Source organism: Periplaneta americana, chromosome 8 (assembly GCF_040183065.1).
Source record: "Periplaneta americana isolate PAMFEO1 chromosome 8, P.americana_PAMFEO1_priV1, whole genome shotgun sequence".
In the NCBI taxonomy this organism is placed as follows: domain Eukaryota; kingdom Metazoa; phylum Arthropoda; class Insecta; order Blattodea; family Blattidae; genus Periplaneta; species Periplaneta americana.
In genome coordinates, this window is record NC_091124.1 from 175,335,810 (window position 1) to 175,350,784 (window position 14,975).

A 14,975-nucleotide genomic window follows, 5' to 3' on the forward strand; every position below is an offset into this window, starting at 1 on the left:
AAAATGAGCGGAAAGCGTTAACATTTCGAAAAGGTTGAAGAACAAACCTGAAAACTCCTAATTTTCGCAAGTAAATTCAAAATAGAAAAAATTCACAAAAACAAAAAAGAAAAATGTTTAAATATAGGCAATTTCTAAGCTTTATTTCAATATATAATAACGATCTGCTACTTTTGTTTTTATAAGATGAGACTTAAGACAGTTTTATTTTATTCTTATTGGAAAAAGAACTCAGACTGAAAGCTTAATATTCTCTTTAATTTTGGGAACTAAAGCGTTATCAGGTTTCTTCTTCCATTTAAGAGATAGGTACCCTAACCACAATATATGCAAATAATAGAAGATCTTGTCAACATGCTTCTGAGTTAAAGGAAATGCATTTTTCAATGAACTATGTTAATTTTTATGCCGCAAAACTTCTTGTTCCTTTCGGAATTATTCTCAAAACTCTTACATTAATTTTACAACTGGAAAGCTTAGAATGGAAGGGTACATCTAAATTGTTTCCTGAATGTAATGGGAGAACTCCTGATGGTTCATTGGTATGAGCTCATGCCCAGTGTACACGAAGCCCCCTCAAGTCTTTGTACGATTTTGCATCATTGCCAGTGAAAATTATTATTAGACATACGATTTTCATCTTTCGATTTACGGGCTGGACAGGGAGCCACAAAGAAGGAGACTCATCGTCAATTTTAACTTCATCTTCACACAATCCAACGCAGAGAACATGAAGCTAGGATTTACACTCAGAACAAAAAATTAATATATTCCCTGCATCACATCAAATTTCTGTTCCATAAAGCATTCCATCTGTCAGGAAAAATCATGACAATTTATCAGATTCTTGTTTTATAAAAGTTTTACCATGTCAGGCAATATTTTACAATTGTCAAGACTTTTCTGACATATTTAATTTTATGAAACAGAGAAGTGTTAATTCATTTGTTGACAGTTCTAATATTTGTAGACACCTGTTTCATATGTCATAGGAAGTTGACAATTTATTGTTGCAGTAGTAGAGCTATATTGTAATTGATGCTATTGAATATTGGTGTGGATTTTAGGGGGAATACTTTATTTTAAGTAAGTCATGCTCAATACTAGGAGCAGCACTAGTACAGAAAGTGATGATTATAGGGAACCACGTAGGACAAACGTTTTTAAAGAAAGGATACATCTAAATTATATTTTCAATGAGTCTGTGCCAGTACTCATGGAGAAACTTCGTATTAATAAAACCAGCTGAAAATATGACTAAAATAGGAGATTTCCTGCACAAAACAAAAAGAAATGAAGCACCTGATCCAAAATAATTATGTGTTCTTGCACTGGATGTGAAATGGAGCTTAACTACACAAATGGTTGCTTCCTTTGAAAATGAGGCTGCATTTGTTGACAGAAATGTCGTTGATTCCTTCATCAAATTTAGAATTATAATTTTCTCACTCTTCATAATTTATTTTCTAATGGTTTGTTACTAATTTTAACAAATTCAATACTGTAAACTGGGGTTACTTTGAACACAGAGGAAACTTTGAACATTTTTTCAGAAAATCATATTTAGGTTTCTATATGCTGCACTTGAGGTAAATTTGGTATAAGAATGATTTTTATAATTTACCTCCATCTATAACAAGTTTCAGCATGTAGAAACCTAAATATGATTGTCTGAAAAAATGTTCAAAGTTTCCTCTGTGTTCAAAGTAACCCCAGTTAACGGTAATGACATGCATTATAGATCATCCGATCAACTCGTCTCATATCAATTACTTTTACAAAAATATGAAATGAATATTGCTATTGATCTTACATGTTTACACATACTTCGTCTGTCACTGTCATGTTATGAAACGCTATTGACAATTCACAAATTTTATTTGTCAAAGCAGGTAAGAATTGACAGAAAATAAATGCTATAATATTCTGACATATCTGTAGAATTTTCATGATTTTAAGACTTGTTAGCTTTATGAGAGAGGGCCCAGGTTCGGTGCACAGGAACAGCCCCCTGAAGTCCATGCAGAAAAATGGATTTATGAACCAACAGAGATCTGCTGCTTTTCTTTTAGAAATCTACTGATAAACTTCTGAAAATCGAAAAATTAGGCAAATCTCCTGTTTTTTGTCATTTTCAGCTTATTTTCAATAAAACCTTCTTTAATGCATTATATGGTGCAGGCAAGACCTTCTTGAAAGATTTGTAGTGCTTGTTTGAGTTCCTATTCCCTTAAACGAGCACACATAGGGTACCATATAAGGTACCTACAGAATTATTTACAAGCGCACTACACATCTACCCCAACCACATATGGTCAACACCAAAATCACTGGCCACTTCTTGCTAGCTGAGAATGTCTGACAAAAGGACACCTCCATCCAGTGGCAGCTCGTGCCTTTCTTGGATGGGAATTCACAAAAAAAATGAGTAATGAACACACTGATATATTCTCGTATAGCTGAGTCACAATCACAGATAAACGAGTTTTAATATATATATATATATATATTATTATGCACTACGTCATAGATATCTATGAACCTAGGACCGAAGTCCACACATGTGCTGAGGTGCACTCGTAATGAGTGGCTTAGTGGATAAAGCGTCAGCACGTAGAACTGAAAACCCGGGTTCAAATCCCGGCGCTGGAGAGAATTTTTCTCTGTTCCATTACTCTTTCATCGTATGATGACGCAGAATATCTGCATGGAAATATCATATGTACTTCGGTACATTATAATAATATATATGATAAGCGTAAATCACTTCGTGATTTAAGACGACGCTTATTCCGTCGGATCCCGGCCAACTAGTCGCTCATTACGAGTGCACCTCAGCACATGTGTGGACTTCGGTCCTAGGTTCATAGATATCTATGACGTAGTGCAGAGGGCGGCCACTAGAGGGAACCCAAGAGTTGGAACTTAAAGCTGAGACGATTCTTCCAACGCCGGGGTGGAATCCGGTGTGGCTTAGTGGATAAAGCATCAGCACGTACAGCTGAAAACCCGGGTTCAAATCCCGGCGTCGGAGAGAATTTTTCTCTGTTCCATTACTCTTTCATCGTATGATGACGCAGAATATCTGCATGGAAATATCATATGTACTTCGGTACATTATAATAATATATATGATAAGCGTAAATCACTTCGTGATTTAAGACGGCGCTTATTCCGTCGGATCCCGGCCAACTAGTCACTCATTACGAGTGCACCTCAGCACATGTGTGGACTTCGGTCCTAGGTTCATAGATATCTATGACGTAGTGCAGAGGGCGGCCACTAGAGGGAACCCAAGAGTTGGAACTTAAAATTGAGACGATTCTTCCAACGCCGGGGTGGAATCTGGTGTGGCTTAGTGGATAAAGCGTCAGCACGTAGAGCTGAAAACCCGGGTTCAAATCCCGGCGCCAGAGAGAATTTTTCTCCGTTCCACTACTCTTTCATCGAGTTCTAATATGCATGTACCAAATCTACGCATATAAACCGAAATTCAAACCATTAAACAAGAGTAGAGTAAAATTAATTCATAGGACTCACCTTCACTGCTGTTGTTGAAGATCTAGATTTATTTGTGGAGAAACTCTATGCGCCTAGTTTTGAGAGATGCAAACTTATCAATAACTTTATTATTGAAGTCTCTAATGTCGTTAACAAGTTTTTTTCCACTGCCAACATAGCCAATGTACTTAATCGGTCTTCTGTCATGGTGTGGAGGAATGTTTTAATCCTCTTTTAATGTAACACACAATTTCACACACATCCGTCTTCAAACTTCAAGTGTTACTGTTTCAACTTTCAATACGCACCATTGCAGCTTGTATTTGCCTTACTTTGCTGAACAAAAGACAACAGAATCAGTCCCCGCGCGTAACGGTATTTTGAAAAGGAGTAAAGAGTGAAAACGAGGAAAGAGGGACAAAGGAACAGGATGCCAGGCCCAAGGGAGACGGAGTATCTCTGTTTCTCTGTCACTAGCCCGTTAAGACCTGTGCGAGCAGAGCTATTGTAACCATTGTAACAAACCAGAAAATATTCTCGCCTCAGGCTATTTCACCCTGCTAGAGAAAAATTGTGCGAGCTGCTGTCAACCTGTCTAATGGAGATTTAAAGACACGAACGGAACATTCTCTCGAAAGGAAAAATGTAGGAATGTCATTGCACATTGGAAAGTAATAGATGTAATAATATTAATACAGTAATATGTATGATTATTGTTGGTTTTTAAGGTGTTCACGTGCTCCTGTACTCATATAGAGGAACCGCCGCTGCCTCCCTCCTCTGATGTGTTGCAGGTCGCCAGCTGGTTCTCTTAAAAGTACTAAAAGGACTCGGGAGTTAGAACAATGTACTTGTATAATATAATGCCCTCACTCTCTTTTCTTCACTCATGCTGCCTCAGAAGACAAATAACTGTTAGCATCCGAAATTAAAATAGGCCATACTTACAAGTTACATCTTGAGTTTGTTTTACATATTTCCAATGTTCTAGAACACACAATTGCAAAGACAAAAGCCCCAAATTTATAATTTGAGAGCCAGTGTTGTTTCTGCCTTGCGAACTATCCTCATTTGCTATGTTAAACCCGAACATTTAAAGTCAGCAGAGATCGAAAAATTCGAGCAGGCCTATCAGGATCCACGAGTTTCGCTTCCTGTAGAAATTATGTATTTTGGTGCAAAGCTGTAACTGTCTGTGGCAAAATAAATTATTTACCAGCGTGACATGTTACAATTTTTTAATTACCGGTAGGCCTATGTTGTCTTGAGTTATAGTTAGTGAACCAGATGCTGTAATAGCTTGTTTTCCTCTTGATCAGATCATTAGAAGTTTAGTGTTAGATTCTACTAAAGTCTCAACTACAGTAAAACCCCGATAAGACGCTGTTCAAGGGACCGCATGTAAACCGCGTATTAACCGGGACCGAGTATTAGGCGGGTATACTAATTTTGACTTAAGCATATATACAGTATCTATTAGCATTTTACTTTATTGAAATACATGATTCATGAAAGGTAATATAGTATTATTCCATTATGTAATTACTGTACTGTATGTCAAAGACATTTACAATATGTACCGTACTTAATTCTTTCAAAAAAAAAAAAGAAGTAATTTATAGTTGTTTGCCGTGTGCTTGTTCTCCAAGTCCTCATGTTTACCACACTTCACTTTCCTGCGCTTACATCCTCCCGACGTCGCAGCTGTTAGTCATTGAGTCGCGATTTTTTATTATCGTTCTTAATATCGATGATGGAATTCCATACAGTGTCCGAGAAGTGTATCTGTAAATTCTGTGGTGCAAAGTGTGACAAGTACTATGTCCTGCAGTGTACCGAGTGCCAAAAAAAAGTGACCGAACTTAGCACAGAAGACTAACGAACAAACACCCTATGCACACTTGTGCGCATTCCTTCTTTATTATATTGATGATGGGATTCATAATGAATCAGAGAGTTGTTTCTGAGTAAGAGTACTGTTCTCATCGTACTTTCGTAAGATTTCCAATTTTTCTGACACAGAAAGCGCTTTTTGTTTAACATTCATTGTAATTAGGGCTGGGCAAAATACTGACATCCAAGTATTTCAAATACAAATACACAACACTTCAAATAATTGTATTTGAAATACAAATACAAAATACTTTTAAAAAATTAACCAAAATACATTTGTATTTCAAATACTCGATAAAATATATAGGCCTTAAGAAATAAGAATATTACTGAAAATCTAAAATATTATATTAACATTAAAAGTATTTTTACCTCGAAGTTTTATATAAACACTGTAACTGAACTTCTTTCTTTTCCCAGTCAGCAATGAAATTATGCTACATATGAATAATTACTGCTCCCTTTCAAACCAACCAGTTCCTCAAATGTTCATAAGATAAGGATCCCCTTGCTTGTGAATGAATAAATCCTGCAAAACAGAACAGTCTTTCTACAGGCGTAGAGGAACACAAACTTGTATTATATTTATAAAAGCTTGTTTCACTGTTGGGTAATTCTTTAGAGTGCACAGGGTTGTCCCTTTGCCATTGAAGAATTGTATGAGCTCATACTCCACAGCAGACAAGTTCTTTTCTTTTTGCTTTTCAACGTCTGTTGTACTCGAGTTGAAAACATAAAAATTGTTTTCATCGTCTGAACTGACCAAAGATGTAGCAGACAACTGCTCAGCTGATTTCACAACACATATTCTGTGTCCTCTTCTTATCATTTAGTGAGGCAATGTCAGGTAGCCATCTCATCTTCAATGATGGGTGGAGCAAGCTGCCAAAATAGCTCAATTTTTTTTCTGGGAGCAGATCAAACATCACTTTATATCTTGATGAAAGTGAACTTATTAGGATTGGGGTTACTTGGAATAGACGGCGTATATTACTAGGTAACAAAATATGTAATCTGTCTTTCAGGGAAATTAATGTTCACAAAAATTGGCCGTAATAGCACGTCTTCTCATTTTGCATTAAATTAAGTGCTAAGGCAATGGGATTTAAAACTGCACAATATTCTTTAAGGTACTGAAACTCAACATCTTTGAAGGTTGGCAATCCCAGTTTTTCACATATACTGGTTATATCATGTTTGAATTGCAATATTTGAGAGATTGAGTCATAAAGAGAATTCCATCGAGTTGGGCAAGGAAACTTTAATGAATATTTCAAGACATCTGATATGATTTCTGAGTATTTGAGTCTCCTAGACGCATTCCATAATGCTAAACATTTAGCAATTGTTGGGTGATGGATCCTTGATGCTGCTGGAGATTTCTTCATGGCATTAAGGAAACCAGTTGTGGCAAGAAAACTAAGTGTATGGCTAGCACAACTGAAATGAGTAGGCAAATAAGACAAAAATTTATTCTTCAAATCGAAATCCAAAACTTGAAGAACAAGAAGAAGAAAAAAATATTTTGAGTATTTGAAATACAAAATACATCAATTTTATGTATTTAAATACAAAATACTTTCGAAAATCCTTACAAATTACAAAATACAAATGTATTTCAAATACGTATTTGAAATACATGTATTTCAAATACTGCCCAGCCCTGATTGTAATCACATTCACAGACACTTCAATGCACGAAAGGACAAGAAACTGCCCAGCAAAAATTTCCAGAATTTTATTACGGCCGAGTGAGGAATGTTGTTTGAGAGAGAGGGTTAGCAAGAGGGTGAGGTATTGTAACTGTATGTAGGCTTTAACCTCGCAGATAAGGAGTCGAATAAGAGAGCGTAACAAGAGGGTGGGGTATACTAAGGTATGAAGTATGAAGGTTTAAATGCGCAGGTAAAGGGTCGAATACCAATACTTTTCAGGTCAATGGCACCAGTGAGTTCAATGACAAAGATGTTCCATTGCTGTTACAGTACATTGCTGAAAATTACATCGAAAATATTCCATAAAAACAGCGTATTATGCGGGACTTGAGCACAACAAATGGGGCATTTTATAAAGGCATTATATGGAATGTGCAGGGACCGGACAAAAAAAGCTTATTACACGGGATAGCGTAATAAGCTGTTGCGTCTTATCGAGGTTTTACTGTATTAAATCTTCTGTCCCAAAGTGACGAAACAGGGTGAACAAAATAGCCGCCATGGTAGGCAATCAAATGAAAATGACATAAGCGAAGTGGCAAAGCTAAGGTGTAAATATTGGCTAAGCGGAAAAAATCTGCTTCCCTTATACAGGGACATCATTTTATTTTTACTTGCATTTTTATTGTACCTGCATTTCTGAATGTACTTCACTCTCACCCCTTCACTAATGTCCTTGCTCCCGTCAGACACACAAACTTACGGCCGCTGTTGTATTCGAAGTCTTCAAGCAGTGAAGTAAACACTGCAGTGTATAGTGTTTCAGAAATATGGTTGCGTTTTCTATAGAAGAAAGAACCTATATTAATAATATCGTACTACAAAATTATATTCAAGAAACGATAAATTCAATTTCAGAGAACATGCTTCAAAATGTTTTTAATAATATGCGTAAAGAATTGAAGCCTGCATTGTAATGAACGGCAACCATTTGCAGCAACTTGTTTAAAAATTCAGATTAGCTTATTTTGAATTGAGGTGGCTAGAAGCAAAGGAATGCTAGTGACATTTGTAATAACATGAGTTAAGTGCATCCAGTGTAAGAAAAAGTATCTAAAATTTTAGTGGCAAAGGGATATTTTAATCGCATCACACATTAAAATTTAAATAAAAATTTCACCGATTTTACGAAAGCTTAAATATTTAAACCCCATTTTCTCAAAAGTAACTTAAGTGCACTTACAGCCCTTTACTTATGACCCCCTCAATTTAAATGCACTCTCTTTATTTTATGTTAACACCAATAATTAATATGCTAAATAAAGTACACATTACATAACGAACATAGCCGCCTGAAAAGTTGAGTTTTTGAAAAAAAAATGTTACTACTCTACTGTATTTTGATAAATTCCGTAAAAGTGATGATCAAACTGAAAATCGTAATATCGTATTTCCCTACAACATAAATGGATACACTACTTTTCTCTCCTCCTATACCTAGTAAAATGATTTGTTTACATATTGCACTAGTAACATCAAACTCCTGTAATGGAAGGGGACAACAGTGTTTCCGAGTATACCCAGGTTAATGTTAAAAATGTTGGTAAAAATAAAGTGATGTCTCTGTATATTCTTATACAGCAGATGTTTCTCGGTTTTTCTATCAAAATTTTTTGTAAAGGTGTGTACAGTAATTTTTGTATGTTCCACATCTCAAAACTACAATGCTGAAAGATCTATGGAATACAGTAAATGAAATGAAAAATTATCTTAATATGGAAGCATTTCTGGACACTATTACGAAAAAAAGTGTCATTACGTGCTATCACATCTGAAAATTAGAAAGTTATTCTGAAACACTCTATGTGAGTTTGAATGTGGATAATTGTTACCAGTATCAAAGTGAGCTGTGAGTTTTCATTAATGTATTATTCCCCAGAAGTCTGCTATCACATTATTTGTTTAATGGAACTGAAAAAAGTATCGAATATGAAAATGAGTTAATTTGAATCTCAGAGATCTGAAAATCTGGTCCTATAGAAATTCATGAAGAACCAGTGATGTTCTAAAATATTGCTGAAGCTCCTTCCTGTAATATTTGAAATAAATGATTGGGTTAGTAAACATATAACAGCTCGGCATTCTAAAGGTATTTGAGATGTCAGCTTCGTTTTCTTCTCCTTTTTATGCGCTTTCAGTTAGGAAACCAATGGCACAATCGTTTTGATGATGATGACTAAGAAAATGTCTATTTCGTAAAGAATGAGAAAATGGAATAGATCCTGATATTTATATTGCTTTCACAACAGTTCTAAGAGCAAATGCAAAGCTCATTATTAGATGCAGAGTCCATTTTTCTTTCAAGTAACACAGGAAGCATCAAAGCAAATGTTTTGAATTAAAAGGTTCAGAAGGATAACAATACAATATTAGTTGCAAGAACAGCTGTTGTGTCATTTTGTTCTTGAGAGTTAACTACTTCGGGAAATGATGCTAACTGGGAATGCTGGGTTTAGGAGATTGAATATTGCCAGAACCATGAGTACCAGTATCAATTTGGTGTATTTTGTTTATAAGTGATATAGTTTCACATGTATGAGATAATCTTCACAGTTCGCAGCATTCTGATATTTGCAGTTTGTAGTATTGGGGATGTAATATGCGGTATGATTTCAGATACTGATGCCAAAATACATCATTTTGCTGAATAAATTTAATTGCAGTCTTTTATTGTAATATTTATAGTGGATTAGTGCTTGCGTGTATGTGTGTGTGTGTTTAGGAGCGGAAGGAAACATATTCTGTTTTTAATATACCAGTAATTTATTGGATATTTTGGGCTTTTCGAAAAAATTAAATACAACATGTAGCAACATTTTTTATTTTATTTTAGTAGGTTATTTTATGACGCTTTATCACAAGGTCATTCAGAAACAAAGTTCCTTTCTTCTGTTCACACTTCTGAGAAGTATGAGTGTTACTGTGGTGGTGATTTCAATGGTCTGTCGCTAAAATGAATGGTAATAATCAATAATGTAATACCCATGCCAAATAAAAAGGTGAAATATGGGATGAGGTCTATTACTGAATGTCCCATCCTGTCCATAATATGTAAATAAGTGATATTGATGATGTATCTATATCTATAGTAAATAAATGATATTTGGTGTCCATATTGAATACAGCCATAAGTTTCTTAGAAATTCATGTGTTTCCTGTTGTTGATCGAGTTGACGTGCCGATAGGGGGAAGTCTTGCTTAAGGTTTTTGGGTTATAAATAAACATTCAACTTTTTGGCACACTCTTTTGATATAATATAAGTACATATATTATTGAACTCAATGGTAATTACAAAAAAATTCAGAAATTGATATTAATACAAAACATAAATAAATTAAATGTCCATAAAATCGATACAATCAGAAAATTGGCAGGCAGTACCGGTCACATGTTACTTTTGACAAAAATCACATTCATACGTGTCAGATATCTCAGGAATGCTGGAAAAGGCTTCGTGAGCCCACATTTGGCATGAAGAACATTGGATCCAATCTTCGTCATGAGATTCTCCGCAAAAAATGCATGTAGTTTCCTCCTTTTCGTCATTTTTCTTAGTTGTCTTTGAGCTTTTTGGGAAGAATTTTCCTGATAGGGGGCATTTCCCACGCACTAGGCTCTTGACTTCTGTCTTCAACTTTTCATTATTTTTTTCTTCTAGATATGTCTTGTAAGGACTGGATGTCAAAACCTCACTTCTTTCAGATTTTCGGCGTCGACTAACTTCTCGCTTGTTACTGGCATCCGGAATTAGGCTGAGCTGCTGAATTGTTTCCTTTACAACAGTGGTATCATTAGGCCTATCAGTAGGAGTGGGCCTATTAGGACTAGTCTCATGATGTGAACTTGCCTAAGGTGCAGAAGTCATGTCAGGGAATGGAAGCATAGCCCTAACTGTTGGGCTCTCAGTTTGATCCACGTTCGCATCCATTGCTATGTCTGTCATCATTGATGATAGGTAATCGAGCTCTGTGAATACATTGGGATTCAGGGGATGAATTCCTGTACACTGAAATCCTTTTATTGTAATTTCAGCCTGTGAAACTCTTGCGAAAACGTCACCTACTAGACTTGCTACTTCATACTCTGTTATCCTTGCAACGGGATTCTTTCTCATCCAGAGCCCACAAGCTTCATAATATGTATCTTTAAATGACTTCATGAAAACACGATCAAGAGGCTGAACCTTGTGAGTCGTATGTGGTGGAGTGCTTACCATATGAATATTCTGGTTTCAAGCATAGGTGATCACCTCCAAGTCCTTATAGCTAACATGGCCATCTAAAATTAACAAAACGGGGTTTTGAACAGAAGGATTGGCATAGTGAGCAAAATGCTGCATCCATTTCAAGAACAATTGGGATGTCATCTATCCGTTTGATTGAGCTTCACCTATGCTCTCTATGGGAGCACCAATGAGGAGTCTTTCATTCATGCGTTGTCAAGGAAATATGAAAAAAATGTGGAATGTACTGACCCCCAGCATTCATACAGAATAGTACAGTAACACTTCTTTCCCTTTGAGCCGAAGTCAGTTTACCCACTTGACGTTGTTTCAGCGAAATAACTTTAGAATTTTTTTGTACAGTAGTGATACTAGTTTCGTCACAGTTATAAATTTTATAGGGTATGAATTCATATTTTTCCATTAGATTTGTAAGACTTTCAAAGAATCGATTGACTTGTGGCTTGTTAAACCCAATTATTGATCTATTAAGGCTTGTCGATTCAGGAGTTCGGAGAGACAAATTCGGGTGCCGTTTCATGTAATCATAATAAAACTGCTTACCAGCAGTCTTTTTGTCACAGTTGAATTGATGAGGAATTTTTAAGGCGTCAGCAAGTTGAAAAGCTAGATCCAAAAACTCTTTCCTTGTGAGTGATAATAACCTATCAGATAGATCTTTCACATGATCCAATAGAACACCTTAGAATTCAGCAATGAATGTGGGTTGAAAACGGAAAAGTGCAGGAGTGAATGTAATTTCCTTACCTCTTATGGCTTTTCGCTTTACAACTGGGAGCTTACGATTTGGAGCGAGGGTTTTTTTTTACCAAAATTTACATGTAATATCCTTAAATCCTTTCAAATTCCCTTTTATGATGTTCAGAAGATTGTAACGGAAATTCTGAAGGCCTCTTTTCAAATTCTACACTATCATCTACATGTTAACACGTAAATTTTTGTTTTAATGTACAAATTGAATCATTATTTTGCTCGTTTCATTTCCCTTTATCTTTTGTTTGTTAATTCCGGATCCCAGTGGTCAACCTCACTTGAGGATGGACGATTTGAAATAAATCTTAGTAGTATGGCAGAAACACGATCAATCAACGTACTTTTGGCGATATTGTGTATTTCAGCAGCTTTGCAGATAGAAAGTTGGCCTGTTAACACTTTATCTACAGTCTGTTTCATAGAATATGGATGCCATTTTCCTTTGGAAGGTCTACTTATCACTGGAGGAATCATGAACATCCTATAAAAATATTAAACATACATAACTTATATGAAAGAATATGACCGGTACTGCAAGATCAAGAGGTGACCGGTACTGGCTGACACACAGCGAAACATATATTTTTTTCTATAGCATCATTATGTTATGTAACATGGATCATGCACAAAAGTAATCATGACTGAATCGAATGAAACAAGATTTATAACGATACTTACCGAATTGCCTTGGTGTCAGTCAATTTAGATTTAGTCGATTTGCGCCACAGCAAACAGAAAAGTCTTTCAACCGACTTTGTTAACAAATGAAAGAAGATTTAAGTTTGAATTATTTACCAGTGATTACTGACTGTTAGAAGTAACGTACACTATATTGCACGTCCTGCTAATTGTTGTTGGTATTTAAAAACACACACTGACCGGTACTGTATGCTGACCTGCGTTGCAAGACTTTCCCCTATGTCCCGGTATCGTGTTTTTGAATTATGACAACCCTATTCATAGAGGATTTCTTGCTTATAAAATAAATATTTTTCTCTTTCCTACATGTGCTTGACTAGAAAATTAACATTTAACTTTTGTAAATCGAAAAGTGGTTATAACTTTTAAAAAAAGATCACTCTTATCCATTAAAAGTCAAAATTTCAGTGAGCTGCCTTAGATAAATTTTAAGAATGAAAAGAAAACGAAAATTTAATTGAAGTATATATGTGTATATTATTTGATAATGTATGTGCCCTGGACTTCTCTTATGGTAAGATGGCTTGGCCAATGCTTATTACATAATCTTGACAAAATGCATTGAATTATATATAAGACTATGTTAAGTAAGGTTTACAATCCTGCGTCAGGAAATATAAAATACAAAAATGAACATTAACAGTAAATAGGATTATGTAGGCCTACATCAGAATTATGCATCGTTTAATGACTTTACACATTACATAAATTATGGCCCAATAGGAAATCAGAATTACGTGACATCATGGCACAGATTACAACACAATAAAAGTTGAAATTGAGTTACCTTTTACCATGCGATGTTACCGGAATGAACGTTTTGTTTATGATGGCATTGTCTGCAACAAAATTGAATACTTTTTCAGAAATGTTCATGGAATTGGTTAAAGGATACCCTGAATTATACAGAATGAGCTGTAAGTATTTAGATATTTCAAACAAAAAAGTTTTAATACAATTTTGCAAAAAACATCTTATTTTCGAGAAAAAAATTATTTTATTATGTGAAACATGTTGTTGTTATCTAATGCCGGGCTTTAGCAACGAAGCCATTAGCGTTCTTGCTCTCCAATATTTCTCTGTGGTGGATCCATCAGGTAGAACTTCACAGGTTATGAGATGATCTTCAGTCATTTCTTCTTCTTTGTTGCATAGAGGGCAATTTGGATTTGTGTAAATTCCTATTTTATTCAAGTGTTTGGCCTAATAATCGTGTTCTGTAAGCAGTCTGAATTTTGCTACTGCAGATTTACGTGGGATTTCTGGAATATTTTTTTTTTTTTTAATTAAAATGCTCCATTTTTTATCTTTGGCTTTGGTACATAGTGCTTGGTTTTGCTTGATTTTATATTTATTTTTAATTAGTCTTTTGATGGATGTAAAAGGTAGGCTTGTATTTGTATTCTGAATTAAATTGGATCCTTTTTTGGCAAGAAAGACAGCAGTTTCATTTCCAGCAATTCCGCAATGTGCAGGTATCCATTGCAATTGAATTCTTTTCTGTAGTTTTTGAAGTTGTTGGATCATTTTGTGACATTCTTTAATTTGGATTGACATCATTTTATATGAATTTATTGCCTATAATGCTGCTTTAGAATCAGAGAGAATGACAGCATTTTGAAATTTATCTATTCTGTATAGTACGTGTTGGAGTGAGATATGAATAGCCATTAGAAATGTGAAACATTTCATGGCGCATTTTGGGAAAACCATTGAATTAATTCTCCAGTATGCTTAGTCAATTTAAGAAAGCAGTGTATTATTATAAATGATTGTCCTTCAAATATGCAGGAATTACATCTGAAAAAATACAACTTTTCGTTCGGAAAAGAAATTTTAAAATGTTTCATTTGTTAGGGTCAAATTTCTGCGTACTTATTATCATAATACACTACCCTCTTAAATTGACGGAGGAGCATGCTGGAAATTAAATCAATGGTTTTCCCAAAATACAGTATGAAATGTTTAATATAAAATAATTTTTATCTCGAAAAGGAAGCAAAAAGGAGAAAATTTGTATTGTTTGTTGTTTAGAAATACCTCAAAGAATAACCCCCTAAAATTAATGACATTACTTTCGGTTCACTCTACATATTACAGTTTGTTTATCTGAAATACACAATGTTTTCATCCATGGCCTACATGAAGTTTGGAAAATTTAATTTTTGCC